This window comes from Pteropus alecto, unplaced genomic scaffold, assembly GCF_000325575.1.
Source record: "Pteropus alecto unplaced genomic scaffold, ASM32557v1 scaffold152, whole genome shotgun sequence".
NCBI classification, from domain to species: Eukaryota; Metazoa; Chordata; class Mammalia; order Chiroptera; family Pteropodidae; genus Pteropus; species Pteropus alecto.
The window spans coordinates 7,216,253-7,233,574 of NW_006432227.1; the positions used below are offsets into that span (position 1 = coordinate 7,216,253).

General features: G+C 32.5%; 1 protein-coding gene across 2 annotated transcripts in view; it reads left to right on the forward strand.

Annotated features, from left to right (window-relative positions):
* The first annotated feature begins 13,873 nt into the window (after positions 1-13,873).
* Positions 13,874-17,322, forward strand: part of CDH12 (cadherin 12) — a 332,500-nt gene continuing 329,051 nt past the window's right edge. Inside the window, exon 1 of one of the 2 annotated variants that reach the window (XM_025043537.1) lies at positions 13,874-14,151. The gene's annotated coding sequence lies outside the window, so the exon portion shown is untranslated. The remainder of the gene's footprint in view (positions 14,152-17,322) is intronic. The other variant, XM_025043538.1, reaches the window with a different exon arrangement.

A 17,322-nucleotide genomic window follows, 5' to 3' on the forward strand; every position in this document is an offset into this window, starting at 1 on the left:
GCAAGTTCAGTATTCGTAGGTCAGGCTGGAACTCGGACACAGGCTGAGCAGCTGTCCCCAGGCCAAATTTCTTCCTTCTTTCCTTTCTCTCTTCCTCCATCCCTCTTTTTCCTTTCCTTTCCTTTCCTTTCCTTCCTTCCAGGAAACTCGCAGCTTTACTCTTAAAAACTTTCAGTTGATTGAATCAAGCCCACCCAAACTAGGATAATCTCTCTTATTTAAAGTCAACTGATTAGAGACTTTAATTACATCTATGAAATGCTTTCACAGCAATACTTAGTGTTTAATTGCATAACTAGGGACAGTAGCCTAGCCAATTTAACATATAAAAAAGACTATTACTAGTTTTTGTTTTTAAACAAAGATATTTGCTTTTTTTCCAAAGTGTCCTTATACTATATTATAACCAGCACTTCGTTTTTACATTGATTTTTCTCAAATGCATATTAGATTGTTAGATATCTCCATCCAGAAGTGTTGTAAGCAGGTCCACAGTGGCTTTGTGCATGACTCACCCATCATGGTATTTTAGAAGTTATCATCCACCTAAATATTTTATTTTGATGAACAGCATAGACATTGATAGCACAAATAACATTATCTTTACACATTTTATAAACTCATTTTGATATTGCAGTTAAGTTCAGAGTCAACTCACACTTCAAGTTCTAGAGCTGTTCAATGACGTCCACAGTCAGGGTAGAAAAATGGTTTCAGGTTAAGCACGAAGTGCCATATTCTTGCTAATTATTTCTTCTCAGTGTCATGTTTGCTCATATTCAGACGAAAGATCTTAGAGATGCTATGATGTAGAAAGGCATGGCTTATTAATTTGGCAAACTTTTGAGGCTACTTCGGTTCTCTGAGCAAATCTGTTGTTTTACATGTAGACTTAAATTCCAAGGCTTCCTTTAGGTTACTTCAATTCATGTATTATACTCTAGAATGACAAATCGACACTCTTTTCTCTAGGTAATTTCTAAGTGTACAAATAAGAGTAGAAAGAAAAAGTCATTCATTGATCTGTAAAAATGTGCAGTCAATAAACTTTTTTCTATAAAACAGTGGTATTGTTTTGAAAGTTTCAAGAAAAAAATATTAAAAGCTTATAGCAAAGCTATAATCCTTTTTAGCAATTTTCAAATGTCATTTCAGTTGTATTACCAGTAATTGCTGTCGCTGTCTTCAATTCATCATTTATTCATAGTGAACATAAAAGCCTGGAAAACTGGGAAGACAAAGTGACTGATTTTAATTGTTATATGAAAGAACCTATTGGCATTCTTTTGTTTTTATAGTTAATAAAAGTTCCCATTTTTTTGTATTTGAGTAAAAATATTTTTCTGAGGCTTACATGCTCAGGCTGAATTCTTTCTGAAGAAAAAATATTAAAGAACTCTGCTTTTGTATGTTTATAAGCTTAGAATTCCTTTCTATGTTATTCTAAGAAAGTACCATAATTAAAGGTGACCCCAAATCATCATTGTCTGTAAATATCACCGACAGAGTATACAGCCATATTGTTATGGTGGAGATTTCAGATGCCTGAATGTCTTTGGTCTATTTTTGGCACTGCTATAAGATATGCTATGTGATTATTTCAATTCACAAATTTTACATATGAAGAAAAAAACTAAATATAAATTTATTTCACTTCAAGTCATGATAATTTTATTTTGAAAGATGTTGGATCTGGCAGGTTTTTAACCAAAACTAAAATATAAATGTATCCAAAGTACAGAAATAGGATTTTGAAAGTAGATATCATTTTATAAGTTTATGAATGTCACCATGTTATTTCATAAGGTGTTCTGTGTAAATCAAGATTTATTTAAGTTTCTTCCACAGAAAGCACAACTTAACTGAGTAAAAGAGATGTACAATGTTACGACACTATTCAACTCACAGCTATTAAATTAAGTTGCTATTAAAAATGACTATTCAAATAGACTATTCTGTTGGTATAGTCTATTTGATAAGTTATGGTCTGTGCATCAAATATGACCTACTCCCTTTTTTTATGTAGACCACAAACAGAGATGTTACATTTTTAATGGTTACATTTAAATTTATTATATATGTACCTATGTAATATCTTCAGCTTAGCCTCTTTGCTGCAAAGTCTAAAACATTTACTATCTAGTCCTTTAAAAAACGTTTACCACCCTCTATGTCAAATGAACACAGAGCAATGGGGAAAACCTGAATTCTTGTTTATTGTTTTTAAATTATTACCTGTGTGACCTAAGGCAGGATGCACTTAGTTTATGTTAACATCAATATCTTCATCTGTAAAATAGACATAATAGTAATAAGATTTGCTCACCTTATACATATAATAATTTGCCAAGGAAATGATGTGTATACATCTCTTAAAAAGCATGTAACACTATAAAAATGGATGTATTATGGAATCAGAATACACATAGGCTTGACTTTAAGAGCAGACTCTGAAATAATTGCTGAATTACTTCACTTCCATAGCATTAATGATCTGGGGAGAGTTACCCTAAATTAATCTGTTACTTTACCTAATAGACTTTCTGTAACAGTTCTTTGCAAGAGTCTCCACTAAGAAGTATTCCTTCACAGGTCCCTCTGTCCCTGCTTAGTTCTTACTTACTTCCTTCCTGGAAATCCGCCTCTATTGCTCACAGGCAGTGACAAATCTGATAATAATTGGTTTCTTCTGAAATGTCATTTTTATGAGATCAACCCTCTTTGTGGTTCAGTTGCCTAGAAAACTCCTGGCTCTTACCTCACTCTGCAATTTGGGTACCCACTGTGTCTTTTATTCCCAGTTCATTGCCTCTCAAGCCAGCTTCCCTAGGTGCATCAGATTTCCACAGCTCCTTTCTATGCTAATTTTGAAGGTCTATCTCTCTCCTGACTTAATCTCCTCCCCAATGGTTCTGGAATACTGGCAGGCCATTGCACGTAGTACTTGAGTGAGTCAAGTCTCAACATGAACTACAAATCGATAAGGATTCACTTTACCTTTGTGGGTGTCATATATCTCACTTGCTTGCATGACAGCAATAGTCTAGGGGCCTAATATAAAACTTAAGAATGAAATCCTTCTAGTGGATATCCCCACTTTTTATGCCAGGTCATAGAATCAGTGATATAGCCATGATCGCAAGCTCGCTTTGTCTGAGAACCACATAAGCAAAATTCACTTATAACAATGACCCTTTTGTACTAAATCAAACACAAATATTTGTCTTAGACTGTTAACATCCTGTCGTTTTTTTATGCCTTCTATATGCTCAAGAGAGTATGTCAGCTTTCTGTTTAGGGCAACTCTAGGAAACTCCTCAACTTCAGACAGCTTCAGGGCTCAACTATATCCCTGAGTCACTCATACTGACTGCCAAACTTCAGACCTGCTGAGCTTTAAGTATTTACCCATAAAGCACCTTAGTTTTAGCACATTTATGACCTTGAACCAGCCTGTCTATTTCCCTAGCTCTTCTAAAATAGACTGGATTGAGTGGATGGTGCTAAGAAGGGCTGCCTCCATAGAGATTCTTAGCTAAGCTGTCCAGTCAAGGATATGTCAGCACGTGAATCAGAAAAGCCTGAACTATTCCATCAAGTTGCTCACTTTGAAAGCAATCAAAGTCCACCAGTACAGGATAATAGTCTTTACATTATCTATAAGCTTTAGAGAAAAAACATAAAGTTTGTGTCATAATAATTCTGGAATTATTCAAGTTATTTATAAAAGAGTTACTCTTGTTCTTATTAGAATTTTTATGTATTTAAATTATTGCTAAATTATCTTGCTTTAGAGTGAATTTCATAATTATGTGATTTTTTTCTTAATTAAAGCTAGTAAAAGCAGAGTATAGCAATTTACCACAATTCATTATTTTGCAACTAACTCTGAGTATGTGTGTCCTCTGTCATTAATATAATAAATTATATGCTTCAATTATAAATGAAGGTATAAATTGTGAAATATCAATTTTCTCAAGAAATATTTATTAATAATATATGAGTCTCATCTTTTTATATTTATAATGCTGAATTTAAAATCAGTAAAAGAAAAAAAACTTAAAATGAAAATTTTATGAAATGAAAAATAACTTACTTTTTAAGTGGAGAAGAGAACATAGAGTTATGTATGTGAATTAAAAGCATTCAATTAAATTGTAAAGTTGGCTTGTCATTATGAAATATTACTTACATAAAAAGACACCTTAAAATAACTAGTGTTTTCTCTTCTAGAAATCAAGAACCCAATTCTTGTTCTTTAGATAAGAAAAATAACACTATGTGATAAAGGTAAATGGTCCTTGCTTTGTAGCCCCTTTGAGAGAACTGCCCTGAATGAGATATTTCTGGTGTGGTAAATTGTGATAGCTTTTCATATTCCCAAGCAGGGCATAAGCATCTGGAAATCTAATTCCCCAAAGATTTTTCTGTGCTGCTTTTAAGCAGAATAGTAAAACGATGGAGCAGGTAAACATCTGTCAGTAATGGAAAACCGATATTTTGTTCAATAGGGCATTATACTGTATATTCAGCAAATATTTACTGTCTATTTTGTGTCTAGTACTTACATTAAACACTGTGAGAATTATCAAATAGTATAGATCCTTTTACATAAACACATATGTTTGGAGATATGTCAGATAAACCCCAGGAATAAAAACCTGGCAACTGGGAAATTATATCCTGATAACAAAAGATCAGCTTTCATCTTTGAAATGGTGGGAAATCACTTTATAGACAGATCAAGGAGAATTTTTAATTATAGGCAAGAAATTTGCATTTTATTCAATAAGCAACTGGGGACTTACTGAGGTTTAATAATAATGTCAATTATTTAGTTTTATAATAAGCATTTTGGGGTGTTGTTCTTAACCACTATCAATAGGATATCTTGGGAAATGAGAGTTGTAGCTTTTGGAATTGAACTTAAGATATTATTGGCCAGCTAACTTATTTGAGAAGTGTACAGTGAACCCTGTATACTACTAGAAAGAACATACATGCAGTGCAAATGCAGTAATCCAGTAAATTAGACTAAATTGTCAGGGCAGGCCCATCAGCATTAATCACTTAAGCCAAAACAAAACACCGCATGATAAAGTGGTGTAAAACAAATAAAAATAATAAATGAGCCCTTTTCTTTTTACACAGTACCTTGAAATATTTACAGATGGAATAACAAAATGTCTAGGATGTGCTTCAAAAGTAGCTAAGGCAAAGTGAGAGAACAGAGTGAGAAAATATAGAGGAAATGAGATTTACCACGAAGAGCTAAATGACGAAGCTGGATGATGGGAACATAGGTGTCTATCACTGCTGTTTCCTCTGCCTTTTATATTTGTTTGAAAGTTTGTAAGAGAAAGTTGGAATAAAAAAATGAAATTAAATAAAGGAAAATCAGTTCACCCTTGAACAGTGTGGGGGTTAGGGGTGCTGAAGCCCTCAGAGTCAAAAATGTGTGTATAACTTCTGACTACATGGTTGATTCTAGGACCCGCTGTGAATACCAAACCCAAGAATGCCCAAGGTCCTTACATAAAATGGTGTAGAACAATGCTCACAATAGTCTTTTCTATTTCTATTTCAGTGCCCGCCATGAATCTCAGATTTCCCTCCTCCAGTCAAACAAGAATCTTTCTAGAGTTATCCAACAGTGAAAGCATGGTGGAGATGTTGCCAATACCAGAATATTTATATATTTTTCTGGCTAAGGTGTCTTTCTGGAAACCATACCTCCACAAAATAGCTGATTTGTTACTCAATGGAATTGAAATCCATTTTCTTGATTTTTAGCCATTCTTGATGAAAGGTGGTAGAGTCTTCAACCCTAAGGAGCTGGTACTGAATTAGTTCAGTTGATGTAACTTATCTCTGAGAGAATCAACATCCACTTTAGAAGATCTTTAATTTATTTAAACTTAAATTTCATGAAATTATCTAAATTGTAGCTTCTACTTCTCTTTGTTTTTATAGTCATATACAAAAAGCAGGAAAAAATGGAAAAGGAAGGGATAAATAACACAAATTAAGATTATCCCTTTTCTTCATTTTCTCTAGTGTACACATCTTATAGATAAGAAACAATGAATTAACCTAACAAAACTCCAAGATCAATTTAAAAAAATTAGTTTCTCATGATACATAACTTTCTCTATCATCTATCATCTATCTATCTATCTATCTATCTATCTATCTATCTATCTACCTACCTACCTATCTACCTATCATCATCTATGCTTATGTTGCATTATAATCTATTTTCTATAAAACACTGAAAACCTTTTCATATTAAAAATATGTTCCTAGAACATGTTAATAGATGCATTAATTTATCAAATTTCCACATTTATATCTAATCACTAATGCTACATATTAGTGTTTACAGTTTTTTACCATTGTAAACTGATGTAACACACAATATTTTCTCAATAAACATCTGTAGTTACCAATCTATATGTACACACACATACACACACACGTATACATACAGCATTTTGTTACAAATGTCAAAATTGCTCCCCTGAGATATAGTAGCAATTTATATGTCTGCCAGTAATTTATTATTATGCTTTGCAATATTCTTGCTAAAAAATAGGAAAATATTTTATTTTACATGCTTAATGGGAAAAATTTTGTCTGGATTCACAATATAAACAACAATGTGGCATATGTTTGGTCTAAATTCAATTGGACATATCCTTATAATTAAAAACAAAGTTTTATTTGGGATTTACAGAGTTCATATATTGCCTATTTAACTAATAACAGTTACTAATATTTATTGAGCTCTCATTTTGCAACAGTTACCTTCTTGGTGCTGCATGCATACTAACTCACTTAATCTTATTTCTGCATATACATGAACTCATTTCATACTATTTTTCTTTTTAATCTGAGAAGACAACCAAATGTATATAAAGCAAAGAGCCCAAGATTCACGTTTGCTGTTTGCTATTGCCATGTTGCTGCATTGTTTTAATCCTAGGGAGTGAGTCACCTATTTCCTGTGTTTTTATCACTGCATCATTATTACAAAAACTTAAGTCCATGTATTTGATGTATACAGGGAGGTAAAAGTGTTATTTCAGACTATTCACCAACAGCCTGAGATATGTTAAAACCCTGTATTACTGTGGAGAGTTTAAATTATTTTAATAAGGAAAATAGAGTCAGTGAGGCAAATAGAAGTCACTTATTCTTTATGTTGTGGCAGCAAATTATTGGCTTTTGCCAAGAGTGAAAAAAAGCAAGTTGACACGAGAGGAACCTGGATATTACAGTCAGTGTAACTGAGGGTAGAATGAAACATGGCATAAAGAAGTTAATGGAGTCGCCAAGAAATCCAAAGAAAAAGTTGTATTTAATAAACAAGTAAATACAAGTAGGAAGGGGATCCTTTTAAGAGCCACTGTAGCAATACCAACTGTATGATACTATATAACATATCTTCATCATAAGGCCTGTCAAATGCAGTTACGGCCTAAGAAAGCCCAATTAATTTTCTGTAAAATAGAGTCACGTGCTGTGGCATAGATGCTGAAGATATGTTATGGTAAGATTTCAATACACATTAAACAGAAGATAGAAACAAATGGACAGTGATATATGTGTATCAAGAAATGATTAAGCATTTTACAGTGATCATTGTTTGAAATCGAATGGCACTTTATTTCCCTGTATAAAGTTTAAAGTTGTCATAAACTTTGAATGGGGAATGCTGTATACAATTTAAGACACTGTTAGAAATAGAAAGTAGGTGATTTTATTCCATCTCAAGTTTGGTTTCTTTAGAAAACAGGAAATAGAATTAAAGCCATGCTAATTGTTATCTTATTATAAATAAAACATGGCATTAACAGTTTAATTATGGTAACATTTTATTAAAGAAGAAATGAAGAAGGTGTGTAATTTTACAACTTTATTCAGGCATAACATATAAAATAAGCAGCACATACTTAAAGTATAAATTAGATGAATTTGGACAGGTGTATACACCTGTGAAACCACCACCATAATCAAGGTACTAAACATTTTTCTCATTCCAAAGGTTGCTTGTGCCCCTTTGCCATCCTTTTTTTCTACCCCTATTGTCCCTAAACCACTTTCCTGCCTTCTGTCATTATAGTTTAGTTTCCATATTTTTGAACTTGACATAAATGAAAGCATATATTAGTTACTTGTTTGTTTCTGGCTTTTTTCATTTAGAATAATGACCTTGTGGTTCAGTTTTTTTTAGTATATTAGTATTTTGTTCCTTCTAATTGATAAGTAGTATTTAATTCAATGAATGTACCACAGCTTACCCATTCATCTGTTGATGGACATTTGGATTTTTTTTCACATTTTTTAATATTATGAATAATATCAATTGTTTATATACAAGTCTTTAAATAAACATATACTTTCTCTTTTGGGGGCAATATCTTGGAGTCAAATAGCTGCATCACCCAATAGGTATGTGTGGAACTTTTTAAGAAACTACCAAAGAGTTTTCAAAGTGGTTACCCCATTTTGTAATCCCACGAGCTGTATATGAAAGTTATAGGTATTCTGCATCATTGCCAATACGTGGTATTGTTAGGGATTTTTCTTTTCAATTTTAGCTATGCTGATAGGCATATAGTGGTAGAAATGTCTTTAAACAAGTCTGTATATAGTTATATAATTTCAAATTAACAAATTAATCTAAGTTAGGACTTTTTTTATCCCAGGAATTTTTAGTGAATGGTAACTTAGTTTTATACCATTTATCACATTAGTGCTTCCAGCTCTTCCCACGTTTTCTAACTTTACATTCACTCTTCCTTTTTTCTGACTCTCAAAACAGGTAAAAATATCTCCTCATAAATGAATTTACCTGCCTTTTTTTCTATTAAACAATATTGCTCATTAAATAGTATTTATGTATATTTGTTTAGTGACTTATATTTTAGTTATTGCTAAAAATGTATGTGGTTTGGAGTTTATATGCATATTCTAATCTTCACTAATTTTTAGTAGTTTTAAACAAATTTAATATGAAATGAGATTAATTTTCTTAAAGTTTTATATATTATTTATTTCATTTTGTTTAAACTTATCGATTATACCTACAGATACAAAATAGAATAAATTTGAGCTTATAAGAAAGGGATAAAATGCCAAGCAATTATGTCTACTAAGAACTAATTCTTTTATTTTAATTACACCCTGCACTTTTTGTTGTTATTTTAAAGACCTACTAAAGTAGAATTGTGGCTTTGAAAATATAAAATATATTAATATTGTATGTTCATTTTTCAATTATGCTCGCTAGTTTAAGTTAATTCTCTATAATTTCAATTAAATCATCTTTCATTTTTAACTGACCAAGATAATAAAGATTCATTCTTGATGTGATGTAGCAGCTATGTCCCTTTGAAAGAATACATTATAAATACTTTAAAAAATTAAGTAATATTATTGACCTTAGCAATTTTTTCCATCTATTTCAAGTGCAATTTAAAATCAGTGACTTTCTGACTAATAATTACATTACTTGAACTATGAAACAAAATATTTTTATCATAATGTCATTTATAGACTAAAACAAAACTGTTAGGGGCATTGTAGATGGGAGAGGGAAGAAAAAGTCTAATTGTATACAACCTTTTCTTTTTTACTACTTGATTATTTCTGAATTAAGTACAGGGGATATCACAGATTATTAGACAAATAGATAACATAATTTTATAGCTGACTGAAATCTTAAAGATAATATTGTCTAATTTCCTCAATTTTCCAATGAAATTAACTAGAAGCTTTTTAAGTGGCTCAAAGTTATAAAGCCAGTTAGTGCCAGAATTTTGACTCTAGTCCAAACTTTCTGATATCCAATCTAGCTTTCTTTATTTCTAGAAGTTTATAATATCTCAAATTCACGAGTGTATATGAGCAAAGCTGGCCTCAGAAAAGTAAAACGTTTACTTTAAAAGTTGGTAAATTCAGCTATTTCACCTCTATGACTTACATATAAGCAGAAATATATACAATACATAAGAATCTCTTAACGTTCACCAAACATTCCTGTGTTAGTATTAGTTTGATGTCCCTGCTCATAGATCAGTGTGTCATTACTTTGTTAAGCTGCTTCCTTTTTGTTTGTTTTGTTTTTAAATATATATTTAAAACAACACTAATGTGGAATTTCTTCCCTGATAATTAATCACAAAACAATGCAGAGAGATAATATTTGAAGCTAAAGTTTATAGAGAAGCAAGATGATATTCATGTGAGTCATAAGATCAATAGTTAAACCACTGTCTTAATGTAGTAATAGTCAAGATCTAGAAAAGTCTATCAGAAATCTAAGTGGAGAAATTCCTGTATATATAAATCACAAGCTTCCTACCAGCGCAGAGTAATTTTTTCCTTTATTCCATCACGACTACAATTCTCAGTGTTTAGAACAAACCTAGGTAAATGGAGAAAGTGTGGCTTCCATTTAGATATCCATTCACATTCTTTATTGATTACACCATGACTCAGACAAACATATTTGTGAGACATGGTGGAGAGTAACACACCTTGTGTCAAAAAGCCACCAGGTTTCCCACTAAGTATCAAAGACCAAAGGACAAGCAATTACTGGCTCTTTTTATTTCTAATTTCTCATCATTAAAATATGAGTAAAATACTCATCGTAACCTATGTCACTAGATCCCTGTAAGAATCAAATGAGATAATACGTGAGAAATTTCTCGGCATACTTTAAGGGTGACTTAATTTGAGTTATCTTTATTTATTTATTTTTTAAGGTAGAATTTTTATTAGAAGCCTTGAAAAAGCATGATCACAACATTTCTCTAAGATTAAGAATGTGTCTGAGAATTTCAATAGAAATTCTTTCCATGAAATGGTAGGGATTTATATGAGGTTTAAGAAACTTCTAGATAAGGCGTGAACAAGCGAGAAATGAATTTTTCAGCTCCATAGTTCTTTTGAGCTTTGCTATCACATTACTTCTGTGGGAGAACTGAGATATCAGAAATCATCATCATTTTGACCCAATATATTTCTAGTAAATGTTCTTGAGATAGCTATAGACTAGAGTAGGGTCATTTTCCTGTTTAAAAAATAAACAGTACTTACGATTTTTAAGGAAGAAGAAGAATGAATTGTCTGAGATAAAACTTTTCGAAATTGAAAAATTTGTGCTAATGGTATTAAATTATTTGGAAATTCTAGATTGAATTTATTTTTTAGGCTGAAGTTTATTTTTGTCGAATTTTATTTTCTGGTAAAAAAATATAACTATTCTGGCTAAACCGTTAAAATGTACTATTTTATCAGTCACGAAGCTAATTTTTTAAGGATGCAAAAATGCATTTTGTAAGTCATAAAAACAAGATATTTTTTCTATTCTTTTGGGAACAGGTATTTTTGTTTGGGAATTTCTACCCATCAAGACGTTACAGTGATATGCATTTTAATTCTGAATTTGCTCTCTGCTGGCTGAGTGGCATTGGTTAATATACCTAACTTCTCAGAGTCTTAGCTTAATTAATAAAAATTTTAAAAAGATAATAATGCCTGCTTAATAGTATTCATTTAAGGATTTCAAGAATAGCCATAGCTGAAATGCATACAAAATATCTAGCACATAGCATGCATTTAATATACAGTACCTATAATTATCACTTCTGTATCTTCTCTACTGTTCCCACAAAGTAGTAGTATTTTGCTTTGTTACTCATGAGTGCACGTCCACATAAAACCAATTATTTGTTTAATGTAGATAAAACCAAAAACCAACAAAACAAAACTACTGCAGTCACACATACCCTCTGCAGAAAGACCCTTAGATCCTATGAGACTGGTCATTTGGAAATATCATCAGTGCAAACTTATTTAGTCAGGGCTTTTTAGTATGGCACAAACTTAGCTTAACTTAGAGTGCACTTGTTTTAGTTGCCGATGATAATTGCTAGTGAACGAGCTTGAAGAAAATAAGCACTGTCTTAAGATTTTAAAAAGTTTTCAATAGAGGTCCTTATTTAAGATCCTCAGAATGACAGATGGCTTTAACTGCATGACCATTGAACATCAAAACTGTGGGAATCCATCGGATTTTCACTTATGAGGGCTGTGTTAACAGCTAGTAAGGTCACTGCAGAAGAAATTAGCAGTTACATTTCCTGTACTATTTATTTACAATTTATGTGCATCAATTTCAATTGAAGCAGCCTCTTTTCTGTTGGAACACTGTGAGTCTAATGTAATTGGATAAAGGGTTTCCTGCTTAACAGCAGCAAAAGTTATTCTTCCTCTCCCGGGATGTGTTGACTGGGTTTCTCACCTTCAGCTCTCACCTTCCACCAGCTGAGGGAGCAAGAGACCTCCTGTGCATGGAACGCAGGTTCAGCCCACCTGGGTCTTTTCATGGTTGCACCTCTGTTTCAAGTTCAAGCGTCTGCCCTATCACAGCAAATCAGTTACACTGAAGTTTTATTGTGTCAAAAGGTTCCATCAGAGAGTTTATATTTTAAGGAAATAGTTGTTTTGTTTTGTTTTTAATTTACTTTAGAGTATATATGGCAAATTCCCCACAATGTTTTGTGCATCTCTTTATTGAAATTTGGGTTTTTCTTAAAGTATATATAAATATTTAAATATTACAATGCAAATACAGCCTCTCTTTCTCTCTCTCTCTCTCTCTCTCTCACACACACACACACACACACACACACACACACATCAACACATCAAGAGAGTGCCATACGTCCTCAGTGAGACCCACCTGGAAAGACAGAAATGCTGAATGTATCACACAGAATCATCGTGAGAGGACACTCGTCAGCTTTCTCCCTGGCAATGAGATTTTCCTCACTCTCAAGACACGCAAATGACTTTTTTGATCTGTTCTTTTTGTTATTCAAATAATTTTCTCCTATAGAAGTGAAAACTGTCCAAAATTAACCATTTGGAACTTTGGCATTTCGTTATGTTTTGTTTTGTTTTGTTTTGTTTTGTGAGAACAAGATCTCTTCGGGGAAATGGTTAACTTTTGATGTAAGATGGCCAGGTGGTTAGTGGATGGGTATCAGCAGGTTGTTAGCAACAGCACATGACTATGTTTAAAATGTTGTTTCACATTTTGATTCTCTCATATCCTTGCTTGTTTTGTTTTAGAAAATTTGTATTTCAACAGATAATAAAGAGATGATTCAGTTAAGTGTAATGTTGTAATCCTCATGTTACTCAGGATAATGGTTTAACATAAACATTTCTGCAAGTGTGATGATACTTTAAAAAAGCTATTTGCGAAACTACACAAGCAATGTTGTATTCTCTTTGCCTTGGTTTGAGTCCTTTGTCTGTAAGAAACTGCCAAACATGCTAATTTGGTATGAATACTTCCTTTTTTATAAATCAGAGAGTTGTACTCTGGAGGGCTGTGATAAACCTTTAAATTCATTTCACTTAGACAAAGGTTGAAGTATGTCCCAGGCTTGGGGCAAAGACAAGCACAGCTATCTCTTTTATCACATGGCTTTAAACATTTTTCAGCTTTAGGCTTGTCTTGCAAATCAGTTCTATCAGTCTATTAATTGCTTTACTGTACCTGATACCTAACAGGAATGCACCTTGCGAAACAGCAAGAGAAAGCACATTTGTTTAAGTCCTCTCATGGCTTAACACCGTGGCTAATCTCCTTGCAAATTATAGTCATAGTTGTAGTTCATCTATTGTGCTGGAAAAGACAACATTCCCGAGTGGCCTTGGTGCCTTTTCCAATTCCCAGGAGACCTAGGAACCCTCTGCATGTTTTGCCTGCGCACAGGGAGTGTTCTCTGCTAATCAGGTCAATGATTATCGCCCAGCCTAGGGGACCTGACAGGAGCCTATCACAGCAGTTAGAGAGCCACCAAATGCAGCAGGCTCACAGAGGGTCTCCCCTTAAGAAACATCGCTTAGTCCTCATTTACTCACTGGAACCTCTGAGGATTTCAGCTTTTTTTTTTTTTTTTTTTTTCCTCTTAGACAGAAAGGGGCTCAATATAAACAGGAAAAAGAAGCACAGCATGCAGCTACTGAGAGGGTGTTGATTGAAAACTTCTTCGATCTCCTCACCCTATTCACGGTTGATTTGACTGATTTCTCACCCCGTTCACAGAGAATATTTCAATTAAGGTAAGTGCTGCTTGATCTGGGTGTCTGCATCACACTGGATTTCTGCACTGAAAGTTCTTACTGACTAAACTGACATTCTGCACTGCAGCAAGTGACTGTTCGTGTCAGGAAACGGCTTAGTTTATAAGCAACTGTCCTAGAATGAAAACTGCCGTTTGGATAATGATATTTCAGACCCATTTGTTTTGAAATGAGAGAATTCTGACTTACATCAAAAGAAAATAAAAGAAAATGTGAAAAATTAATTTCTCACTTTACCCCTTTAATAATCTAGAGAACTATGCAGTGCTAAGGTAACTAGATTTTGATTGAAGTGTTTTGTTGATGTCATATGGTATAATCTCGGAGTCTGAAAGCTTCAAAGTTAAATTAGAAAGAAAATTTGCAAATGAGAGTTGAAATTTTGTGCAGCTTTCTACTTTAACAATATTCCTGAGATCTTTCTGAGTTTAAGGATTTAGGACTAAATCCTTGAATATTTTAATAGTGTCCATTTAATAATTAAAGTTAAATTAACTTTATAATGTGATGTAGTTGTTAGGAAAAATGACCAAAAAGAATTAATATGCCATTGCTATGATTTATAATTCTTAAACAAGACAGATGCTTTTGTTTTATGAGCTAGACTAATTAAAAAAAAACTTCTTTCTAAAATGCTTATTTTAGAAAGGAGATTTCTTCAATAAGAAATAAAGTTTATGTGTTTATTGAAATTGTGGCTTTTGTATTTGAAGTTGTACTTTGTGATGCAACTAGAGTGAAATGAGGTTATTTGCATTTTACATAGTTTAGGGAAATTATCCAGGTAATTTAAGTAAACTCGTCCACATTGTTCTAAACCCATTTTCTTTATAAGTTTGTTAAAAATATCTACAGAAAATGGAAGCAACTTTTTTCCAAAGTTAGATTGAATTATCTAAATTTTTTCTTTTCTACTTTACTTTGCACATAAAAATATAGCCTGGTGGTTTTATCCTATATTATGATAAATTTCTATGTAATGAAGAATTATAAAATAATTCTATCATTATAATTATGAATAACTGATTGATTGGCTAGCGTAAGTGAATAATAGCACCCACTTACCTTGTTATCATGTAGTGCTTATACTTCAAAATGCTTCTCAAATAATAAAACAAACATCATTGAAAATATAAATATATACCATTATAAGATACACACACAAATTGAAGTTCAATAACTAATCTGTTATTGCTAGAGCACTATGTAAATATTTTGTGTGAAGATTTATAATAGAATCTTAAATGTGCTTTATAGAATGAGCACTCATATTTCATGAAATGTTGATTCTACCTTCCTCCTATGGGTATCCTGAGATGGGACATTTTATTAAGATGTTAGAACATGGTTTATATTAATTGACTATCTTTCTGACATTCTCTGGAGAACTTTTTAAGCTGATGTTGATGTTATTGCATCTCCCACAAGAATAAACTATTTTGGGGATACCCATAGGTGCTGACATGTACTTGCTGGTTGACTGTATGTTTTTAGCCCAAGCCTGGAAACATTTGTCTACCCTTGTTGCACTGAGACTTCTGTTTTCTCTGAGGGATAGTTTCTCAGTAGCTGAGAGAAGAGTATGCTGACTATAGTTACTGTCATTGGGTCTTTGAAGTCTTTTTTTTTTTTCCAAGCAACTTTAATAAATAAAACGAGACAACATTAACCAAATAGGGCCACATTTGCTATTAACAAACTTATACATTGCAGAAAACATCTCTGTATTTTGGACTATTCTTTGCTCCAAGTTCAAAAATGATACCGATATCCTACCCATTGAACTTTGATTGAATGCACTTACTTGCTCACTTGATGGATTGACCATGGAAAGATATTTACAGTGTATAAGGAAATGTTTATGTTTAAGACAACTGTAGTTCTCATTCAAAAAGATATATCTAAGGCTTTTAAAGGGAGTTATCATTGTGGCTGTCTTAATTTGCATTATACAGGATGAAAAGGGAATGGAGAAAATTGTGGGTGCGATTGATAATTAGGGACAATTTATATTCAGTAACACCTGGCTCCTCACTCAGACTTCCTTTGTTCCTCCCCACTTATTATATATTCCTAAATCCCTCCTTAACTCTAGATTCTATCTTGAAACCCATGTTTCATGCATTTCCTGGTAATTTATTCCTTCTGTGAGATCAGAAAACATCTTATAGTATAACCTCACTCAGAGTAGGCAGTTTCAAAATTTAAACCAAAAAAATCTATTAAAACTTTATAAAAGTTACCTTAAAATTTATAACCTGTTTCTCAGTACATGGTATTTTCAATGAAAGACAATATGGGAGAGGCAGCATTTAACATGCCTCTTAAATGCCAGACAGCTAGGATCTTTGTATGTATGATCATGTAATCGTCAAGTAAAAATAGTGACGTGGAGGTTATTTACCCTGATTTTCCAGATAAGGAGATGCAGGTGAAGGGCTTCCCGTGAGCAGTGATCTACAGCTCAAGCTCAGGTCATGCTGTGGTTAAGGTTTATAATCTTTACATTCTACTTTATCATCTTGTGTTTGTGACCTTTTCCAATATTTGATGTGATACTCATGAGTAATTTAAGATGATAAATTTAAGATAGTACAACTTAATAATATTACCCTCAGAACAGATTAACTCGGCTTACTCAAAATAAGTGATTTCATAAATTCCATAGCCACTAGCGTTTAAAACAAGCATAAATTTTCTGAAAGAGGTTAGTGCTCAAGTTTTTGCATCCAGAAAATTCTGATTACTATTGACAGAAAAAGCACTGTACGATATGGATAATCAGTACTGGAATTTAGTATTTGTAATATGTACATCTTTCCAAGGGGAATTAGCATACTCAAGATAAAATCAAATAAAAAATAGATAAAAATTCAATGTCACTTATATTGAAATGAGATTAAAAGGAAGATAAGGATATGTGTTTGTGGCAAAAGACATCTCCAATATTAGAAAATATAAAGAAATTAACAGTTGGATTGAATATTGCAACGTGGACTAAAAAAAGATTTAAATGTATAGGAGTCTTTTTGCTCTACTGACTACATAAACTTCCCATTTTTACAGAGATTTACTATAGCTTATTATGTAGATATTGTGACAATATTATTCAAACCAAAATTTGGTTCATCCTGTGGCAAACAGGGAAAG